The sequence below is a fragment of the Anomaloglossus baeobatrachus genome, chromosome 5 (genome assembly GCF_048569485.1).
Source record: "Anomaloglossus baeobatrachus isolate aAnoBae1 chromosome 5, aAnoBae1.hap1, whole genome shotgun sequence".
In the NCBI taxonomy this organism is placed as follows: Eukaryota; Metazoa; Chordata; class Amphibia; order Anura; family Aromobatidae; genus Anomaloglossus; species Anomaloglossus baeobatrachus.
In genome coordinates this window covers 382665715-382687240 of record NC_134357.1, presented here as the reverse complement: position 1 = coordinate 382687240, position 21526 = coordinate 382665715, and the positions used below count along the sequence as shown (strand labels likewise).

The 21526-nt window shown below is 48.0% G+C and overlaps 1 pseudogene; it reads right to left on the bottom strand.

The window, feature by feature from the left end:
- Positions 1–21526, bottom strand: part of LOC142312771 (F-box only protein 28 pseudogene) — a 60573-nt pseudogene that overhangs the window by 30298 nt on the left and 8749 nt on the right.

The window sequence follows — 21526 nt, the reverse complement described above, 5'->3', positions numbered from 1 at the left end:
GGGTCCAGACGGACAAAATTCCGACATCGATTTTTTGCGGTCACCCTAATATACACACAGTATATAGTATATACACTCAATACACGGTATATATTATATACACATGCTGGCTCTGCCTCCCTCATGCTGCTCGGTCACATAGTATATACACACTGTACACACGGTATATAGTATATACACACAGTACATGGTATATAGTATACCTCCCCTCATGCTGCTCGGTCACACACACAGAATATACACAGTGTTCATACAGTATATAGTATATACACACACAGTATATAGTATATACACACAGTACATGGTATATAGTATATACAGATGCTGGCTTCACTTGCCCTCATGCTGGGTGCTGTCACACACATAGTATATACACACACACACACACACACACACACACACACACTGCGTGTGTCCGTGTGGCAGAATATTGCAGGTGTGTGTGCATGCGGCAGAACATTGCAGATGTGCGTGCATGCGGCAGAGCATTGCTGGACCAGGGCGTGCAGAGTGTTATGTGAGGAGCACGATGTAGCTGTCCTTGGTGACACTTTAGACATTTGTGGTCACCAACAAAATGGCTCTGCACCGTGTCCCTACACTTCATTCTCTCTTATCTGTTGTAAACACTCAGATTAGGAGGGGGGAGCTGTGACATCACACACAGGAGAGCAGACTCCGTCCACTTTACTGCAGCTGTAATCCAGGCTTTTTCTACAGTGGGATTTCTGTAGGATTTCAGCAGCTGCTCCCCCTAGTGTTTAAGAATGGAAAATATCAAACTTTTTAATTTTTTTTTATATTTTGCTCAATTAAAAACAAATAATAATATTTAAACAAAACATTAAAACATTAATACTTTACATTTTTTCAGTTATTGAAAAAAAATGTTTTGGGCATGACACCTTTCATTTAACTGAAATCTGATCCCAGGTCTCTTCTTCCCGTTCCCAATGTTGGTGCAAACTGGTCAACTCACTTGGTGTGAATGCAGTTTTTTCTTCAACTTTACCCACAAGTGTTGGGTCGACGTCTAAGGACTGTGGGGGTCAATCTAGCACCTCTGTTTCATTGTCATTTATCCATTTCTTCGCCAATCTTGACGTATGCGTGGGGACGTTGTCCTGCTTGAACACTATGTCATCCTTTTCATACTCATAGTACTTGAATGTACTGAGTAACTTGTCTTGAAGGATACTCACATATAGCTCAGTATTGAGACCACCATCAATCCTGGTCAAGTATCCAACACCTTTGGCTGTGAATCAACCCCATATCACCAATCTTTCTCTACCAAACTTGATAGTTCATTCAATTTATTGATCCGTTAGACCCTTTTTCCCTTCTTATTTTTTCCAGACTTATTTGAACCCATCAGAACCTACCCTATTCACTTTCATCTCATAGAGCCAAATCACCCGTTTATAATATTCTACTATCCACTTTTCGTCCTTCTTTCCAAACTCAAGCAAATGCTTCTTATGAAGATATTGCAGTCAAGGCTTCTTCACCTTATTTCAGGCCACCATGCCAGACTTGTGTACATGCGTTGCACAGTTCTTGCATGGACATCTGTGATCTCACTGTTTTGAAGCATACGAGCCACCTCTACTGCCGTGGTTGTTGTGCCAAAACTGATAGACCTTGTCATGAGCAAATTTGTTGACTCCGATATTTTGCCTGGACGTCCACCTCTTGGCTTTTAAATGGATACACGGACTTCATTTCTTATTGTTCCAACTGTCTTGTCACTCACATGATGTATTTTGCAATTTTCTCTGCCAAGAGACCTCTATCGATGAGCTGGATGATGCTGTTTTTCTTTCCTTGGGAAATCTTCTTCATTGGCTGCTCCTTGATTTGAATAAGTGACCTTTGAGTTAGGAATCAATCTAATAATAATTAGCTATTAAGCAACGTGATAACATTCTTACATTATGCTGCTCTCAAATGAGGTAACAAAAACCTGGTAATTCCCTTTAAAAGGAGCATGTCATGTAAAAAATGCTATTAATCTGAAGATTAACCCCAGTTTATTAATGTTCTGATGCCGTGCGGCTACTGCCAGAAAGTCCCGCTGCCATGGGGAACTTGACTTTATTCCTCCGAGCAGCCTTGGGCTTCCAGTAATAGGTTTGTAGCCAGCAAGCTTTCAGTCAATGTTCTGTTCATAGTAAACAGCAACTGTACCTACGCCTTCAGCACTGACTGACAGCTGGTTCTGTTCTGAAGCAATGCTGAGATAGCTGTCAGTAAGTTCCAGGGTGTGGTTACAGCTGCTGCTCACTATGCACAGAGAGGTGAATGAAACCAAGTTGACTGCACCCCTACCACTGAAAGCCTGAGTCTGCTGGGAGGAATAAAGTTAAAGGAACTCTGTCACCAGATTTTTGGCAACTAATCTGATAACAGCATAATGTAGGGACAGAGATCCTGATTCCATTGGTGTGTCACTTACTGGGCTGCTTAGTGTAGTTTTGATAAAATCACTGTTTAATCATCAGTAAATTATCATTAGAGGACTACTTGCCTCCAGGTAGTCCAGCATATTCATGAGCTCTGTATAACTGCTAGATCTGCAGCAGAGAAAACAGTGATTTTATAAAAATGACAGCAAACAGCTCAATAAGTGACACTTCTCTGGAATCAAGGTCTCTCTCTACATTATGCTGCTCTCAGATGGGGAAGCAAAAACCTGGTGACAGATTCCTTTTAATTTCCTCCAGGCAGAGGGACTCTCATCGTGGCAGCCACACTGTGTCTAAAGGCTCTTTTCCACTTGTGTACCACTTCCTATGCGAGAGCATCGGAAGCAATAAGCTAAAGACCCTCTGCTGCGGGTGTCAGCCAAGGGTCATGCGACAGTGAGCGATCTTGCGATCGCATCACAGGAGTGAAGAAGAGGGAGGGAGCACTTTCTCACATCTCTTCCGCTGTGTCTGTCTCTTGCTGCGATTGCACCGAGATCACGTTTCGTGTGGAGAAAAAATAGGACAGAGGAAACTGCCTCATTGATTAAAGGGACTGTATCGTCTAATTTTTTTTTTTTTTGTAGGCCAAATCAGCTAACAATATTATTATAAGTGTGTAACAACTATTTTCTTAATGTATTTCAACTTTTAAATATGTAAAATAAAACTTTTATATTAAAAATACTTATAATTGCCAGTAGGGGGAGCTTCTTCCTGTGTACACATCAAAAAGCTATAGTAATCCTTAGTAGAATTACGATAGCTGCAAATTTGGGCAGTCACTAGATGACATGCCTTTTCTCCTCCCCTTTTGGGTGTTACACTGCACCCAAAAGGGGAGGAGGTGTATTTCATAGTAATTTGTCGCCATTTTCTGGGTGACTGTATATGAATTGTACAGCTCCACCCGGAAGTAAAGTGGAAACACATTTATACATATATATATACAGACTGCGGTCATCAGTCTCCCGTGCGGCCACAGGCCCGCTCCCGTGCGGTCATCAGTCTCCCGTGTGGCCGCAGGCCCGCTCCCGTGCGGTCATCAGTCCCCCGTGCGGCCGCAGGCCCGCTCCCGTTTGGTCATCATTCTCCCGTGCGGCTGCAGGCCCGCTCCCGTGCGGTCATCATTCTCCCGTGCGGCCGCAGGCCCGCTCCCGTGCGGGCGGCAGGCCCGCTCCCGTGCGGTCATCAGTCTCCCGTGCGGCCAGCAGGCCCGCTCCCGTGCGGGAGATGAAGCAGCTGGAAATCAAGTGAACAGTAGAAAAAAATAAAAAAGACATACTCACCTGTCTGCAGACTCCCGGTGCCATGCCCGCTCCCATCTCCTCTTACGGTACCGCCGCTTCGGGTGTGTGCCGGCTCCAAGGCTCGTCCGATGGATGCAGGACCGGGTGGAGAATCACCTGATGCAGTCACCTGACGCATCAGCTGATCGCAAGTCGCGCGGTGACGCCGGCTTTTTACCGCCCGGCTATCAGCTGATGGCGTCAGGAGACTATCAGCTGATCACCGGCAGCACGTAAGTGTGTAGGGTTTTGTTGTTTTTTTTTTTCACTGATGCATCAGCTGATTGTATAAACAGCTTTTATACAATCAGCTGATGTGTGATGTGATTCACATCCTTTATCCTGACACAACATCTGATCGGTATGCCTTCCAGCAAACCGATCAGATGATATTGGACGGCGCGGGACCCTTGACCCAGGATTACTGCGGAGGGGGGTTCTTTATTTCAATAAAGATGGAGTCACTAATTGTGTTGTGTTTTATTTCTAATAAAAATATTTTTCTGTGTGTTGTGTTTTATTTTATCTTTACTAGAAATTCATGGTGGCCATGTCTAATATTGGCGTGACACCATGAATTTCGGGCTTAGGGCCAGCTGATAATATAAAGCTAGCCCTAACCCCATTATTACCCAGCGAGCCACCCGGCATCAGGGCAGCTGGAAGAGTTGGATACATCGCCAGAAGATGGCTCTTCTATGAAAGTGCCATTTTCTGGGGTGGCTGCGGACTGCAATTCGCAGCGGGGGTGCCCACAAAGCATGGGCACCCTGCACTGCGGATTCCAATCCACAGCTGCCTAGTTGTACCTGGCTGGACTCAAAAATTGGGGGAAGCCCACGTCTTTTTTTTATTTTAATTATTTCATGAAAGTCATGAAATAATTTTAAAAAAAGGGCTTCGCTATATTTTTGGTTCACAACCGGGTACAAATAGGTAGCTGGGGGTTGGGGGCAGCCCGTACCTGCCTGCTGTACCTCGCTAGCATACAAAAATATGGCGAAGCCCATTTTTTTGGGGGGCAAAAAACTACTGCATACAGTCCTGGATGGAGGATGCTGAGTCTTGTAGTTATGCAGCTGCTGTCTGCTCTACTGCATACACTATTGGATGAAGCATGCTGAGCCTTGTAGTTCTGCAGCTGCTGTCTGCTCTCCTGCATACACTATTAGATTGTTACGAACCGGCGCTGCCATAGCCGCAAGCAGCCTGCTGCGGTTCCTGTTGCGCCCAGGCGCCGGCTGCCGTTCTTGGCCGTGCCTCGGGTCGTCCAGTTGGCTGTTCCTTCCACCACGTCTAAGTGTGGAGAGGCGGCTAGTGCGCATGCGTGCGCCGATTTACCCCAGCCAGAGTTTAAGCCCGGTGTTTTGCCTAGTGAGCATGCTCAGCCTGATTGTGTTATGTCTGAGACTAAGTCCTCAGTTCAGGCTACTGAGCATGCTCCCACAATTAACCCTAACAGCCTCTTTGCACAGGTACTTGGACTTCGTGCTGTGTCTAAGTGCTGGGATGGGCCTACTGAGCATGCTCAAACTGATAGTCTGCTTTCTGAGCCTGTTGCTCAGGCTACTGGGCATGCTCAGGCACTTAGTTCACCAGAGGCTAGGTCCGGTAAGGACCTCACTGAGCATGTCCGTGAGGTGGCAGGCCCTGATAGGGCAGAGGGTGTCAGGTGTCCTGATGACGTGGCAACTCCGGACTTGCTCGCAGAGGCCCGCCCCTATGATCTGGCACCTCAGTATTGGTCGTCAGACGATGACTGGTGAAGTGTTTGGGGCATGGCTGCCATGAGGTCATCAATGACGTGGCGGTTCCGGATAGGTTGCATGTGACGTCACTGATGACATGGCACTCTGCTATTGGACCTTGGTGGTTCCACCCTGGGTTTGGGGCGGACCCAGGTTATAAAAGGGGCTGGAGACAACATGGAGGTGCGCAGTCTTCACTTTTGCTCAGTCAGAGCACACCTCCATGTTAGAGCCTCATTGCGGCATAAGCCTATGTTGGGAAGCGGTAGGTAGGGTTAGGCGAACGGTGCCTGTCACGCCAAGATTCGTGGCTCGGCACATCAGGGTCAGGCGCCATGCTTCCCTCCTGCCATTCCAGTCTTGCTATAGCAGCCCAGTGGCGTTAACTGGGCTGCGGCTGCTGTGCTTCCTGACCGATTGTGCCCCCTACGCACACGGACAACGCACCTGCTGCGCCACCTGTCAGATTGTGCCCCCTACGCACACGGACAACGCACCTGCTGCGCCACCTGTCCGGTTGTGCCCCCTACCACCCGGCCTGACGTGTTTCCTGCACACATGGTTGGTGTAGCGCTAGGTGCACCAAAACGCTAATCGGGTTGTCGTCCGGTCTGACGTGTCCCAACACACGTGACCGGGTCCCAGAGTTCCTGGGTTATCTCAGAGCCATCCAGCTCTATAGTCTCCGCCTAACCCTCAGGTGCCAGCAGCTCCTTTGTCATCTGGAGCACGGTGGGCCCCGACTGGCGATTAGGATATATACCCTCTGGTCCTAATCTGCTGGTCCCCCCGTAACATAGATGGAGTATGCTGAGCCTTGTAGTTCTGCTCCCCCTGCCTGTCCCTCCAGCATACAGTCCTGGATGGAGCATGCTGAGCCTTCTAGTTCTGCAGCTGTCTGCTCTCCTGCATACACTAGTGGAGAATGAAGAACATATTGAAGAAGGAAGTGTCAGACCTTTTATCTTTTTTTATTTTTTAAACAATCTTTAATGGCATTGTTCAATGATAAAAACGCATAAAAACGCAGTGAGCAAAAACGCAGCAAATAACGCGGTAAAAAAATCATGCACTGTTGCCGCGTTTTTTTGAAACGTGCTTTTTTGTACGTTTTTTGCTACAAAAAACACACAAAAAAGCAGCATAAAAAAAAGCAGTGTGTGAACCTAGCCTTACTTTCAGTTACAGTTTAGTGATAAGGGGGTGTCATATAGACGCCTGCCATCAGTAAACTATGACTTATTGGCAGCTATGGGCTGCTGCCATTAACTCCTTCATTACCTCGATTGCCACCGCATCACGGCAACGGGAAGACGCGTGAAAAGTCCGGCACTGTCGCATCTAATGGATGCGCAAATTACGGTTGGCTGCTGGATGATATTTTTAAGCTGGGGGGCTCCCCATAACGTGGGCCTCCCCAGCCTGAGAATACCAGCCCCCAGCTGTGATGCTTTATCCTGGATGGTTAGAAAAATTGGGGCGGACCGCACGCTGTTTTTGATAATTTTTTTGGTTTACTGTACACTAATGGACCCGCCCACCGGCGGCTGTGATTGGTTTGGTTGCACTGAGACAGCTGTCACTCAGCATTGGGGTGTGTCTGCCTGCAACCAATCACAGCCAACGGTGAGCAGGGAAGGAGTGAATACGAGATGGAATAATGAGCTGGCTTTGGAAGATGAAAGCCCGGTCATCGGTGAGTAGGAAGCGCTTGCTCCTACCCCTTTGGGGCAGATTCTATTCCCCATAAACTTTATATGGGGAGCAGCATCCGGCCAGATACCGGGGATCAATCCTCTGCCGACCCACAGTCTGCGGGTGATTGGTCTGTCAGCCCTCGACACCGCAGGGACCTGAGTAAAAGAATTTTCATGCAATTGTTTTAGCTGCGGGAATCCCGCAGCAAAACATGCAGCTGTCAAGATCTGCATAGTGCGCACAGCATTTTTTTCCTATAGGTTTTGCTGGTGATTCACTGCAGAGATGTTATGAACGTTTTCTGCAGCAAAACCGCAGGAAATCCACGGCAAAAATCGGCAAGTGCACAGAGGGCCTTACACATATATACAGTGACTGTTACACATATATATACAGACTGCGGTCATCGCACCCACATATATACACTGACTGTTACACATACAGTATACGCTGTATGGCACTGTATGGTGGCTCAGTAGTTGGCACTGTATGGTGGCTCAGTAGTTGTCTCTCTAGTTGGCACAGTACGGTGGCTCAGTAGTTGGCACAGTACGGTGGCTCAGTAGTTGGCACAGTACGGTGGCTCAGTAGTTGGCACAGTACGGTGGCTCAGTACTTGGCACTTTACGGTGGCTCAGTAGTTAGCACTGTACTGTGGCTCTGTAGATGGCACTGTACGGTGGCTCAGTAGTTGGCACTGTACGGTGGCTCAGTAGTTGGCACTGTACGGTGGCTCAGTAGTTGGCACTGTACGGTGGCTCAGTACTTGGCACTTTACGGTGGCTCAGTAGTTAGCACTGTATTGTGGCTCTGTAGATGGCACTGTACGGTGGCTCAGTAGTTGGCACTGTACGGTGGCTCAGTAGTTGGCACTGTACGGTGGCTCAGTACTTGGCACTTTACGGTGGCTCAGTAGTTAGCACTGTATTGTGGCTCTGTAGATGGCACTGTACTGTGGCTCAGTAGTTGGCACTGTACGGTGGCTCAGTAGTTGGCACTGTCCGTGGCTCAGTAGTTGGCACAGTACGGTGGCTCAGTACTTGGCACTTTACGGTGGCTCAGTAGTTAGCACTGTACGGTGGCTCTGTAGATGGCACTGTACGGTGGCTCAGTAGTTGGCACTGTACGGTGGCTCAGTAGTTGGCACTGTACGGTGGCTCAGTAGTTGGCACTGTATGGTGGCTCAGTAGTTGGCACTGTATGGTGGCTCTGTAGATGGCACTGTACGGTGGCTCAGTAGTTGGCACTGTACGGTGGCTCAGTAGTTGGCACTGTGCGGTGGCTCAGTAGTTGGCACTGTATGGTGGCTCAGTAGTTGGCACTGTACTGTAACTCTGTAGATGGCACTGTACGGTGGCTCAGTAGTTGGCACTGTACGGTGGCTCAGTAGTTGGCACTATATGGTGGCTCAGTAGTTGGCACTATATGATGGATAAGGGTAGGATTAGATACACAGTTGTGCAGACAGTATCACACAGGAGAGAAATACACAACTCAGCACACAGTATCACACATGAGGATTAGATACAGCTCAGCAGACAGTATCACACAGGAGAGGATTAGATACACAGCTCAGCACACAGTATCACACAGGGGAGGATTAGATAAACAACCATGCAGACAGTATCAAGCGGAAGGGTTCACACACACACACACACACGAACGTGGACGGGGCTGAGGACAGCTGGGGGAGGGAGGGGGTTTCATTACAGACGGTAACGGCAGGGGGCTGGTGAGAGCAGAGGGAGGACACACACATCGGAGGCCGCCAGAACGGGGCTGGGGACAGCGGAGGGACGTGATTTAATAACAGATGGTACCGGCAGGGGGCTGGTGAGAGCACAGGGAGGACACACACACCGGCGGCCGCCAGAACGGGGCTGGGTACAGCGGAGGGACGTGATTTAATAACATACGGTAACGGCAGGGGCGGGGGCTGGTGAGAAAAAAGGGAGGGAGGGTTGTGTGATAGGTAACGGGGGGGAGGGGAGGCGGTCCCGGCGGTTGACAGGTGTAAAGTGGCGCAAAGAGCATAGATTGAATCTCCACAAAAATGGCGCTGAAATCTTCCCTTTGCTGTGATATGGACAGCCCAGGGGGCGCGTCCAGATCACAGCACACACCCACTGTAACGGTACACATAGGGTCGGATAGCGACCACTATTCTCTATGCACAGGGGCTGCCATAAAGGAGTGTGGAACTGTCGTTACACACACAGCAAATCCAACATGGCCCCCAGTGCATACAGTAAAATTAGAATTACATAAAAACTAAATAAGCTACGAATTTCATTTTGAATTAGAAATACTTCATTTCAGAATCATTTATTTTGATAAAAAAATAAAAAAACGCGATACAGTCCCTTTAACACTGGTACAAGTGCAATCCGATTTTTTATCGGATTGCACTCGCCCATGAAAACCGCAGATGGAAAAGAGCCCTAAATGCTATTATCCTGCAGATTAACCCCATATCTGCAGGGTATTAGCGTTTTTTAATGATTGTTTTGTGTCCATGAAAACACAGTTGACCTGTCTAAACAACTGCTTGTGGGCTTCCATGTTTACCTTAAATGCAACCTTACTTTAGACCATTAATTTATACCAATAAAACTGGCACACAGCCTATTAAATTTTCCACATTTTGAGAATAGCCAAATCCAAGTCTCTTTTTGTAGACACTTTTGAAAAGCACCAAAATGTACACCACAATGGCTCAATGGTTAGCGCTGGGCTTATTTGTTCAAATCTGACCAAGGAGAAGATGTATATGGAATTAGTCCAGTGTTATACTATGTGCCAAATGTAAACTAAAGGCCCTGTCACACACAGAGATAAATCTGTGGCAGATCTGCGGTAGATCTGCGGTTGCAGTGAAATTGTGGACAATCAATGCCAAGTTTGTGGCTGTGTACAAATTGATTTGTTCTAGAAGTTTCTGGTCCTGGTCTTGAAGCTGTTTCTGCTGCTCCTGTACCTTGGTGCGGACCTCGGACAGCTCCTGCCTCAGGACGGTCAGGCCGGCTCTGTTGGCTTTCACTTTTTGTACCAGTTTTGTCACCTCCTGTCTTGAAGGGTTTTGCTTGGAAAACAGTTGCATTGTACTTAAGGTGGTGGAAGAACCTGGAACTGGAGGAGAGCCCATGAGACGCCCCGACACTTCAGAGCCGGGTAACTTCTTCTTAAGGATCGGAACAATCTTTTCATCAAAATATTCCATTGCCATAGAGGAGATGTCCCGTAATTCTTGTAGGACCTCGTGAGCTCGCTGAGGGGATCTTGTGGAGTTATTGTATCATAGCACATTGTAGATTTCATCAATTACCTTGCCTGGGATGAAACAACACAGATGAGAGTCAACGTATTTCATGAACGTCATGTTCAGTAGAGACAGCCGGGTCTCCACCGCCGCCAGGATGTCAGCGTGACGAGCCAGCGAGTGATTCCTCCTTTCCGATTCTCGCCTTTGCAGTTGTGCCTTGACCTGCTTCTGACACAAGCTGTGATATCGCTCCACTCGCAGGAAGCCCTGGTTCAGGAGCCGCTGACACTCCAGATCCATACGTTTACACACCAGGTGCAGCTGGCTGATCTCGTCGTACGTCAGGAAGTTCAGGATGTTCTCGATGGCGACGATGGGCAGCCCGAGCAGAGAGTTCCCCTGGGGGAGCTGGTGACCGGGCGAGGAGGCGGGGATGAGCCCCCCGGGCCGCCCTCGCTGCTCAAATGGAACAATATGTCCATGATTTCACTGCAACCACAGATCTGCCAAAGATTTATCTCTGTGTGTGATGGGGCCTTAAGAGGTTAACTGGCTTCCTATGAAATTCACCCTAGTGTTTATGTGTGCCTAAATAGCAAATGTAAGTTGCCAGCCCCATTAGGGTTATGAATGATGTAGATGGTGACAATCTCTGGACAGTGCTGTGTAATATGCTGTTTTTGGCACAAGTCATAAATAAAGTAAAACATTCACCCGATTTCTGGCATAACAACAATAGTGAAACGTGTGCAGCAGTTTTGCAGCTATGTTGTAATACAGAAATAGGCCGCTCATTATCTATTGGTGAAACGTAAAATAAATGTTCACCTGAAAAAACATGTTTTTAATGTTGTTTTGATGAATTTCTAACACCAAACCATTTTTGTGTTATTGTATCTGTACTTTTCAGTCTCTGAAACTTTTAATAAGGCTGGAGTTCCACTTGCGTATGACCCGTGCGAGTATCGGATCGGTATCACCCGGCACAGCGGGAGATTGTGTGGCCATGCCGGGTGATACCGATCCGAGACTCAAGCAAGTCATACGCAAGTGGAACCGTACCCTAAATGCCAGTTCTGAACAGTAGCGTAGCTAGCAGGGGGGCAGCGGGTTGGTCGCCCCGGGCCCCGTGCTCAGAGGGGGCCCACTCGGAGCTACAATACAGCTAACCATATCAGTGTCACTGAACCTTTAAATATATCGGCTTGGCTGCTTCACGAGGTTTAGGTCTGGGCTGAGGGTAAGGCCTGTTTCACACGTCAGTGATTCTGGTACGTTTGTGCTTTTTTTTAAACGTACCAGAATCACTGACATACGTAGACCCATTATAATGAATGGGTCTGCTCACACATCAGTGATTGTTCACTGCACGTGTCTCCGTGCGGCGTACCCGCGTGTCCGTGATTGCCGCACGGAGACATGTCCATTTTTTTCTGGCATCACTGATGTCCCACGGACCACGCAGTGGTGTGGTCCGTGAAACACGTGCCAGAAAAAAACGTGCTTTTAAAATAAAAATCATTTTTACTCACCCAGCTCCAGCGATGTCCTCTGCAGCCCGTGCAGCTTGCTGCTTCTGAGCCGGCTCATTACTGTCGCGCATATTCATGATGCACGACACAGCCGACCTGGAAGCAGCTGCTGCGGGGGTCAGTGCCGGCCGGATGCTGCACCGCGGGAGCGATCAGCACCATGGAGAGTGGGAGCACGCACAGGTGAGTTAATCTCTAAGTGCAATCACGGGCCACGGAGAACGGAGCCCGGATTGCACTTAGACGTGATTCACGGCACACAGAGGGACATGTGCGTGTTTTACACGCCAGTGAAAAATGTCAGTGTTTTTCACTGACGTGTGAAACGGGCCTTAGATGCAGAGAGGATCTAATGTTGCAAGTATGACCCTCAGTATGTGAAGGCTTAAGGCCCCGTCACACACAGAGATAAATCTTTGGCAGATCTGTGGTTGCAGTGAAATCATGGACATATTGTTCCATTTGTACACAGCCACAAACCTGGTACTGATTGTCCACAATTTCACTGCAGCCACAGATATGCCACAGATATGCCACAGATATGCCACAGATCTGCCACAGATCTGCCACAGATCTGCCACAGATTTATCTCTGTGTGTGACAGGGCCTTTATACTTAACATGAGTTCTTCTGGAATCCCAGGGAAATCTTACACAGGGCGACCATTATTCTTCTGTACTGTAAAGGAAGGCTGGATCTTCAGGCACAGTTATCACACAATTCAAAAGTGAAGGTAATTATTGGGATTTAATTCAACTTCTTTCCAATACATGAAATTACTTCTCTTCATACGATAACTCATCAACAACTCTATACAAAGCGTTTCTCCTCACAGATCAGTCCTCTTCAAAGTGTGTTCTTGAGATAATACAGAATCTTGTCTGTCCTAAGCCTCCTTATTTATATCGACTGTTTCTCAAGAAAAACACTGATCTAACCCGCTGGTCTGTTCCCTCAAATCTCTCTCATAGACGTTTTTCACCTGGTTCTCATGGACACCACTCCCTTTTTCCCAGCATTCCCTGGAGCTCCACAACTACTTCTGTGACGCCCTGGCAAAACCAGGGTGTCACAGAGCCTGCAGACATCCAGCAAAGTGCAGGCCATTCTCCTCCTTAGTAACCTGATCCCACACCAGTGCAGCAGGACAGACCTCCCCCCCCCAGTGTAAGAGCTAAACAGAGCAGGAGGGGAGGGGCTGGAGCAGAGTGAGTTTGGAGTGTGAAGAGAGCAGACCAGGAGAGAGAGCTCCTGGCTGCTATAAGGAAGGGAAGTGTGAGGAAGGGGCCCGAAGTGGCCGGGGCAGGGTAGTGGCCCGCCGGCATCAAGGGGTGACCCGGATCACTGCAAGGGGAGTGGGCTCCCCGTTCCAGACTGAGAAAGGAGAAAGAAGCGTCTGGCTGCAAAACAAGACCAGGATCCTGCTGTACTGTGTGTGGGACCCCAAACACCCTCCGCACCGAAGGCTGCAGACTCCGGCAATTTCTGGTTAATTCCTGACTCTGTGTGAATTTTCTTGCAAAGCGAACTGTGAGTAACATCATCCCCGGTCCAACCGGGCACACAGCTCTCAGACGGTCTCCATCTCCTTCCTGCATCACCTCACCGGGGTCCCGGGACACCAACACCCTACCCGTGGAGGGAAATCACCACCTTGCTGCCCACCACCATCCCCGAGATCCATTTACCGGCAGCAGCGGTGCTCCGTTACCTCACCGCACACCACGGGTGGCGTCACGGACAATCTCCCTTACCTAATCCCCTTCTTACTGTGGTGCCTGGGATCACAGACCGGGTCACGCCACCGTGATACCCACAGAAGTGACCCGGTGGCCCGGATCTGAGTACCCCTTATTCCAGTGCGACACATTTTGGCGTCACGAGCAGGATTGAACCCATCTACTTACCAATAGAAGTGCGCCTTGTGATCTCCACCGGCGGTGTCCGGCCGAAAATTTTGAAGCGCCGCCATCTTGGCGCGAAAATCTCCCGCTCGAGCGTCTTCTCCGAGCAGGAAAGGCGCGAAAGCGAAGCCCCGCCCCCAACAAGCGGAAATGCTGAAGAGAACCAAGGGGGGGCGGGTGTGTGTCTGCCTAATGTAGCCGAGGCTATAAAGGCAGGCGACGCCAGGACTTTGCCTAATTCCGTTCCTGGACAAGCGAGCCGCAAACCCCTATGACATCTTACCTGGCTCCGGCAGTCCGCCCGGTCGCAACGGTGATGACGTCGGCTCCGGCAGCCAGCCCGGCCGCAACGGTGATGACGTCGGCTCCGGCAGTCCGCCTGGCCGCAACGGTGATGGCTCCGGCCTCGGCAGTCCGCCCGGCCACAGCAGAGGCGACACCCGACCGGAAGTCTGCCCCAGATGCGGCGCCAGCCGCTCCCAGGTACCCCGACCCGGCTGTGGAGCAGCCAGAGTGCACCTGCAGAGAGGAGGAGCAGGCCACTGAGCAATGGGGCTCTCGGCAGTTAGCGAGACCGGTTGAAGCCGTCGCTGAGGGCATCCGAGTGGGCCTGGCTCCTGAGCAGGAGGCAGAACACGGAACCCGTGCCCCATACTGGGAGTGGCGGCAGCAGCAGTGGTAGCGGAGCATGGATGGCTACCCGCAAGTTTAAAGTTGACTGTTTTATGGACTGTCACCCCTGTTGAGCATCCTCAAGTTCCCGGAGGAGGCCATCTGCACAGCAGGTGGGGGGATGGCAGGATAGTTAGAGTTTAAGAAAACGTACCTCCCAATGTGGAAAGATGTATAGTTGTAATGTGTGCACTTTCTTTTTCCCGTTACAATAAATGTCGGTGCCCAGACAGCCCGAGGACGGGCTGTGTTTTACCAAGGGGGTGTGTGACGCCCTGGCAAAACCAGGGTGTCACAGAGCCTGCAGACATCCAGCAAAGTGCAGGCCATTCTCCTCCTTGGTAACCTGATCCCACACCAGTGCAGCAGGACAGACACACCCCCCCAGTGTAAGAGCTAAACAGAGCAGGAGGGTGTGAAGAGAGTGTGAAGAGCAGGAGGGTGTGAAGAGCAGGAACAGTGTGAAGAGAGCAGACCAGGAGAGAGAGCTCCTGGCTGCTATAAGGAAGGGAAGTGTGAGGAAGGGGGCCGGGGCAGGGTAGTGGCCCGCCGGCATCAAGGGGTGACCCGGATCACTGCAGGGGGAGTGGGCTCCCCGTTCCCAACTGAGGAAGGAGAAAGAAGCGTCTGGCTGCAAAACAAGACCAGGATCCTGCTGTACTGTGTGTGGGACCCCAAACACCCTCCGCACCGAAGGCTGCAGACTCCGGCAATTTCTGGTTAATTCCTGACTCTGTGTGAATTTTCTTGCAAAGCGAACTGTGAGTAACATCATCCCCCGGTCCAACCGGGCGCACAGCTCTCAGACGGTCTCCATCTCCTCCCTGCACCACCTCACCGGGGTCCCGGGACACCAACACCCTACCCGTGGAGGGAAATCACCACCTTGCTGCCCACCACCATCCCCGGGATCCATTTACCGGCAGCGGCGGTGCTCCGTTACCTCACCGCACACCACGGGTGGCGTCACGGACACTCTCCCTTACCTAATCCCCTTCTTACTGTGGAGCCTGGGATCACAGACCGGGTCACGCCACCGTGATACCCACAGAAGTGACCCGGTGGCCCGGATCTGAGTACCCCTTATCCCTGGGCGACACATTTCCTGTCTCCTTTTTACATTATTAATCCCGCTAGTAGCTTGCTGACTCTATATCACAATACAGCTTCTATGGGTCACACAAAGATTGTGTACAGTGAGGAAGGAATTTAAGTTACTGAGGTGACAGGTGGCAGAGTGTTCATTACTGTGCAGTGTTTGGGCCCGATACCATGTATAAAATGAGGTGATGTCTATGGGGGAGGGGGCTATTACACTGCAATGTGGGGGCCCGATACCATGTATGTAATGAGGGGATGTGTGTGGGGGAGGGGCTATTACACTGCAATGTGGGGACCCGATACCATGTATGTAATGAGGGGATGTGTGTGGAGGAGGGGGCTATTACACTGCAATGTGGGGGCCCGATACCATGTATGTAATGAGGTGATGTGTGTGGGGGAGGTGCTATTACACTTCAGTGTGGGGGCCTGATACCATGTATGTAATAAGGGGATGTGTGTGGGGGAGGGGGCTATTACACTGCAATTTGGGGGCCCAATACCATGTATGTAATGAGGGGATGTGTGTGGGGGAGGGGGCTATTACACTGCAATGTGGGGGCCTGATACCATGTATGTAATGAGGTGATGTGTGGGGAAAGGGACTATTACACTGCAGTGTGGGGGCCTGACAACATGTATGTAATGAGCTGATGTGTGTGTGGGGAAGGGGAGCTGTATATTATAAGGGCCTGACAACATTTATGTAATGAGGGGATGTGTGTGGGGGGCTATATATTATAAGGGCCTGATAACATGTAGTGTGGGCTTATGATACTGTGTATAGGGGAGGTGTGGGCCCATTATAATTTGTATAGGGGAGGTGTGGGCCCATCATACTGTGTATAGAGAAGCTGTGGGCCCATTATGCTTTATATAGGGAAGTTGTGGGCCCATTACACCGTATAGGGAGATGTGGGCTCATTACACTGTGTATAGGGAGGTGTGAGCCCATCATAATTTGTATAGGAGAGCTATGGGCCCATTATAATTTGTATAGGAGAGGTGTGGGCCCCTTATACTGTGTATAGGGGAGTTATGGGCCCATTAGACTGTGTATAGGGGAGGTGTTGGTCCATTACACTGTATAGGGAGCTGTGGGCTCATCATACTCTGTATAGAGAACTTTGGAGACATCATACTTTGTATAGATAGCTATGGGGATCATCATATTGTGTACCTGGGAGACTCAGGAGACATTTTTAAATGTTAAGTAGTTGACACTTAAGAAGCATTATTGTTATTGGGGCACTAAGGGTATTGTGACCATCACAGGCACACTGGGGGCATTATTACATTCTAGGGGCAAAATGTGGACACATTTCTAGGGCACTTTCCAGGGGCAATAATAATTTTGAGGGGTCAATTTTACCATCTAGAGAGCACAAATGAGGCATTATTACCATGTAGGGGTACAGTGGTGGCATTAGTATGTGGGGTGGTAAAAGAAGTGTACCGCCCCAGCGCCAGCAGCCGGGCTGCTGCTCGGATCCGGATCCGCGGTGGCTCGAGGGACCTCCGGTCCCGGGAGGGGCCGCACGGCCACCCGAAATAAAAGGGGGGTATTTACAAGGGATTTTGTTATTAGAGTTCGTGACACCACCCATGGTACGTGGTAAAGTGTGGTACCACCGATTGCTGTGGAGAGCGCCCGGTGGTGATGGTATGGCAGCTAGGCCCTCCGTTGGTAGGGGGAGAGTGCCCCGGAACTTGGTGGTGGTGAGAGGGGAGCGCCGTTGGGGAGGAAAGGGTCACTGCGTACTCAGTCCAATAATGCTGACACCGACAACTTGTAGACCAGAATCTTAGCACCTATGTAGCAGGGAGGGAGCACAATGGGATCCCGTTCCCGATGGTATTGCTTGTTAGCCTGTGACCTTTTCCTTGGCACTTTCTTTACTGGTTGGCCCCTGAAGTGTGAAACTAGTTGGGTCCCGCTCACCCGTATGGCTAACGGAGTGAGCTTGCTCTCAGGGTTCACACTTGGGATTTTCTGGACTGTGTATTGGGAAAGTCCTATCCCCCTCGTTGTGCTAGTACCCCGATTTTGGAGCGGGTGGAGGACGAATCATGAAGTCTTCGCCCACATCGGTTAAATTACCAGGACGCTTGAAGCTTCTTCCCAGCCTAGGGTCCACGTACCCCGCCGTGCCCTGGCCCCGAGCCCGGAGATGGCTCAAGGCCACCGGCTGCCCTGCTCGGCAGTTCGGTGCCCCTTGACACGATCCCCTGCGACCGGGGTTCAAGCTCCTACCAGGCCCAGATCAACATCTGCCACCTAGTAACTGAGGAGCTCAGCTCCTAACCTCCTCCAACGACTTGTGACCTCTCCTCTCGAGAGCCTCCACTTGACTGACTACTCCTGACCCTCCAAACCAACCCCCCAAATGGGCAGCCCTATTCCCTTCAGGCTACCCATTGGTGTGTCTGGTGGGTGTGGTGCAGAGTGTTTTCAAGGATTTTTGATTGGCTCGTTCTTAGCAACACCAAAGGCCAGGGACCCGTAACCAAGGAGGAGATGAACACCATGCAGAAGGGCAGATTGCACAATGTCCTGTGACGACCTGATAGGCAAGGGCGTCACAGGAGCACTGGTATTGTACCACACAGCAGGTGCAGTAATAGGGGCACATATGGCAGCAGTGGCTCAGTATTGGGGTATCAGGAGGATGAGGGGTTTGTGCAGGTCAGGAATAGATGGGGTCGGGGCTGGAAATGTGAGAAGTCAGATGAGTCTGTGTTGTAATTTCTGCAGACGAGTCCTGGCTGGAGAAGTCGTCATGTCGGGCTGGGCCAGAAAGAAAAGATGAGAAAAATGAATGACTGCATCAGAAAGAACATTAGCTGTAAGTCACCACCTATAACTGTACTATAATCTCTCACATGTACTGCAGGACTGATATCTACCACTATATGGTCACTATATGGCGGTATTATCAGTGTTGGTCTTTGTGTACATTTAGTTTCAGTAACAGCACAGTCACCTGCTGAGGTTCCTGTATACCCATTATTAAGGCGTGATACTATAGTTGCTACTAGGTTAGGGGCCCATTCAGATGTCCCCCCCCAAGCTGAACCACTAGCTACGCCAATGGTTCTGGAGAATTACAAATTTGACTATGTTGCAAGTGGTTTCATCAGTACTTTACCACAAATGTGCCACACCTATAGCCCATTTAAACAAGCTATATACAAACCATTATGTGGCCAATTACCGTAATACCTTGTCTAGCTATGCCACGCACAATTTTAGGCTCACAGAATCATTGTTAATATAGCCAGTCTGTGCAGATAGAATATCATCTCTAACAGCAGCACAACTCTTGGTTATGCTGTGTGCACAATTATTAGGCAATTTGTAGTTTTGTTGATTAATTTTACTATTGAACAGCTACAGTGCTGATGGTCAGTCCAAAGGGTTAATAAACCTAAAAACTGAATATTTAACAAAATAAGTGTGGTTTTGTCTTGCTTTAGGACATTATCTATCTGTGCAGAATTATTGGGCATCTATAAAAGTGCCGAAGAATTATTAAGCAGCTAAATGGAAAATTTCCCATTTCAATTTTTTATTTTCATCCGTTAAAATGTACAAAATTACATTTCATCATAAAAAAGTGACCAATACAGCTGCCCTTCATTTCAATAAAAGTCATGTCTGCCATCCGTGGAGTTTGTCAGTTTCTTAATCTATTGATAATCAACTTTTTTGGGCAGCACCAACCACAGCCTCTCAGTGTTCAGAGAGGTTACTGATTTCCTTCACTGTAAGTCTCCCATTTAAGAAGGGCCAACAAGTTCTCAATAGGCTTTTGGTCACAAAGGGGACATATCATTATTTTTTCATCTAAACAGCTGAGTACTTTGATGGAGAATCCTGCATAAATTGTCCTGCATAAAATTCATGGTTTTATTGAAAATGCAGACTTTTTCTTGTACTACTTGTTGAAGAAAGTGTTGTCTAATCACTGGCAATAGGTTTTGGAGTTGATGTTGATTCCATCTTCAACCTAAAAGGTCTAACTAACTCATCTTTAATAATACAAGCCCATAGCAGTATCCTACTTCAACCTAGCTGACATCTGAGTTGAAGTGAAGGGCTGTGCCCGTTACTGATCTAGCCACAGACCCATCAATCTGGTCCATCAAGAGTCACTCTCACTGGTCCATAAAACCTTTGAATTTTGGCCAAGTTTTGAAGTTTCAATTTTTGTGTCTTGCTCAGTGGTGGTGAGGTTTCAGCCCTCTTTACCTTGGCCATGCCATGCCCAGGGAGGTTGCAGTTTCTGAATATGACAACAGTGGTAGATAATGGGTTACTGGTCATTTCACAATTATTCTTCTCAAATCTTTGACAGCTACTGTGCTTTTTTTTCCTCAACAGGTATTTTTAGACTCTGTTGACTATTTGAAACAAAATTTGATGGTTCTGCGATCATGCCTCAATATCTTAGCGATTTTAAGAGTGCTTCATCCCTCTGTAAGAATTGAAACAATTTTTTAATTTTGTACACCTTGATAAAAGGTGCTATCCTCAGGCCGCACCCTCCTCATTACATAAATACACATCACCTGATCTGCTTCATCTAATAAGTATTCACGTTTATTCAGATGGGGTTGGTAAACCTGCATAAAAATGGTGACATGGTCAAAATAATCACTTGCCTAATAATTGTGCCCCCACCCAGTATATGAAGAATTATGATTTTAACCCCTTCATGACCAAAGGACGTACCTATAGCCTTGGCCATATCTATCCCTTTAATGTAGGCTCACACAGCGAACAGCACTAGTAAAATCAATAGAAAATGTTTAAAAAAAGTTTTAAAAATATGAAAAAATAAAAAAAATAAAAGTTCAAATCCCCCCTTTTTTACCCCATTGAAAATAAAACAATAATAATTTTAAAAAATACACATATTTGATATCGCCACTTTCAGAAATGCCTGATCTATCAAAATATAAAATCAATTAATCTAATCAGTAAAGGGTGTAGCGAGAAAAAAAATCAAAACATTAGAATTTCAGTTTTTGGTCGCTGCAACATTGCATTAAAATGCAATAACAGGCAATCAAAACGTATCTATTCAAAAATTGTATGATTTAAAAACTGTAGCTCAAGATGCAAACAACAAGCCATGACTGAGCAACAGGTTCGAAAAAATAAGAACACTACGGGTCTGAGAAAATGGCAACAAAAGAGCAATTCTTTTTTCTAACAAACTTCTGATTTTTTTTGCCACTTAGATAAAAGTAAAACTCTACATATTTTGATATCTGCAAACTCGTACTGACCTGGGAAATCATACTGACAGGTCAGTTTTACCAAATCCGTGTACATGGTAAATTTAAAAAAAAAAAAACAATTATAAAATTGTACATTTTGGGAATTTTTTCTCTGTTTTCCAGTACAATATGGGGCAGAATGAATGATGTCATTCAAAAGTACAACTCATCTTGCAAAATCAAGCTCTCATGTAGCTATATTAACGAAAAAATAAAAATGTTATGGATTTTGGAAGACTGGGACGAAAAACGAAAAGAAAAAAGGTAAAATTGCCCGGGTGAGAGGAGGATAATCCCAGCATTAGAGATGTAAGATTTTGTTTTTACTCAAATATTATGTCTTTTACATCTTTTTTACATTTATATTACCGTACATCTTTTTATACATCTCAGTGACTTGATGTGAGATTTATTTTTTCTTTCAGGGGGAAAGAGGCATTTTACTTCCAGCTAATTTTAATATGCATGACAAACCCTGTGTGAAACAGATCTCAGTCTATATTCACACTGGTAATTAGCTTCGGTTTTTTATCTAAAACTAGAACAAAAAAGGATAGTCTATAGCA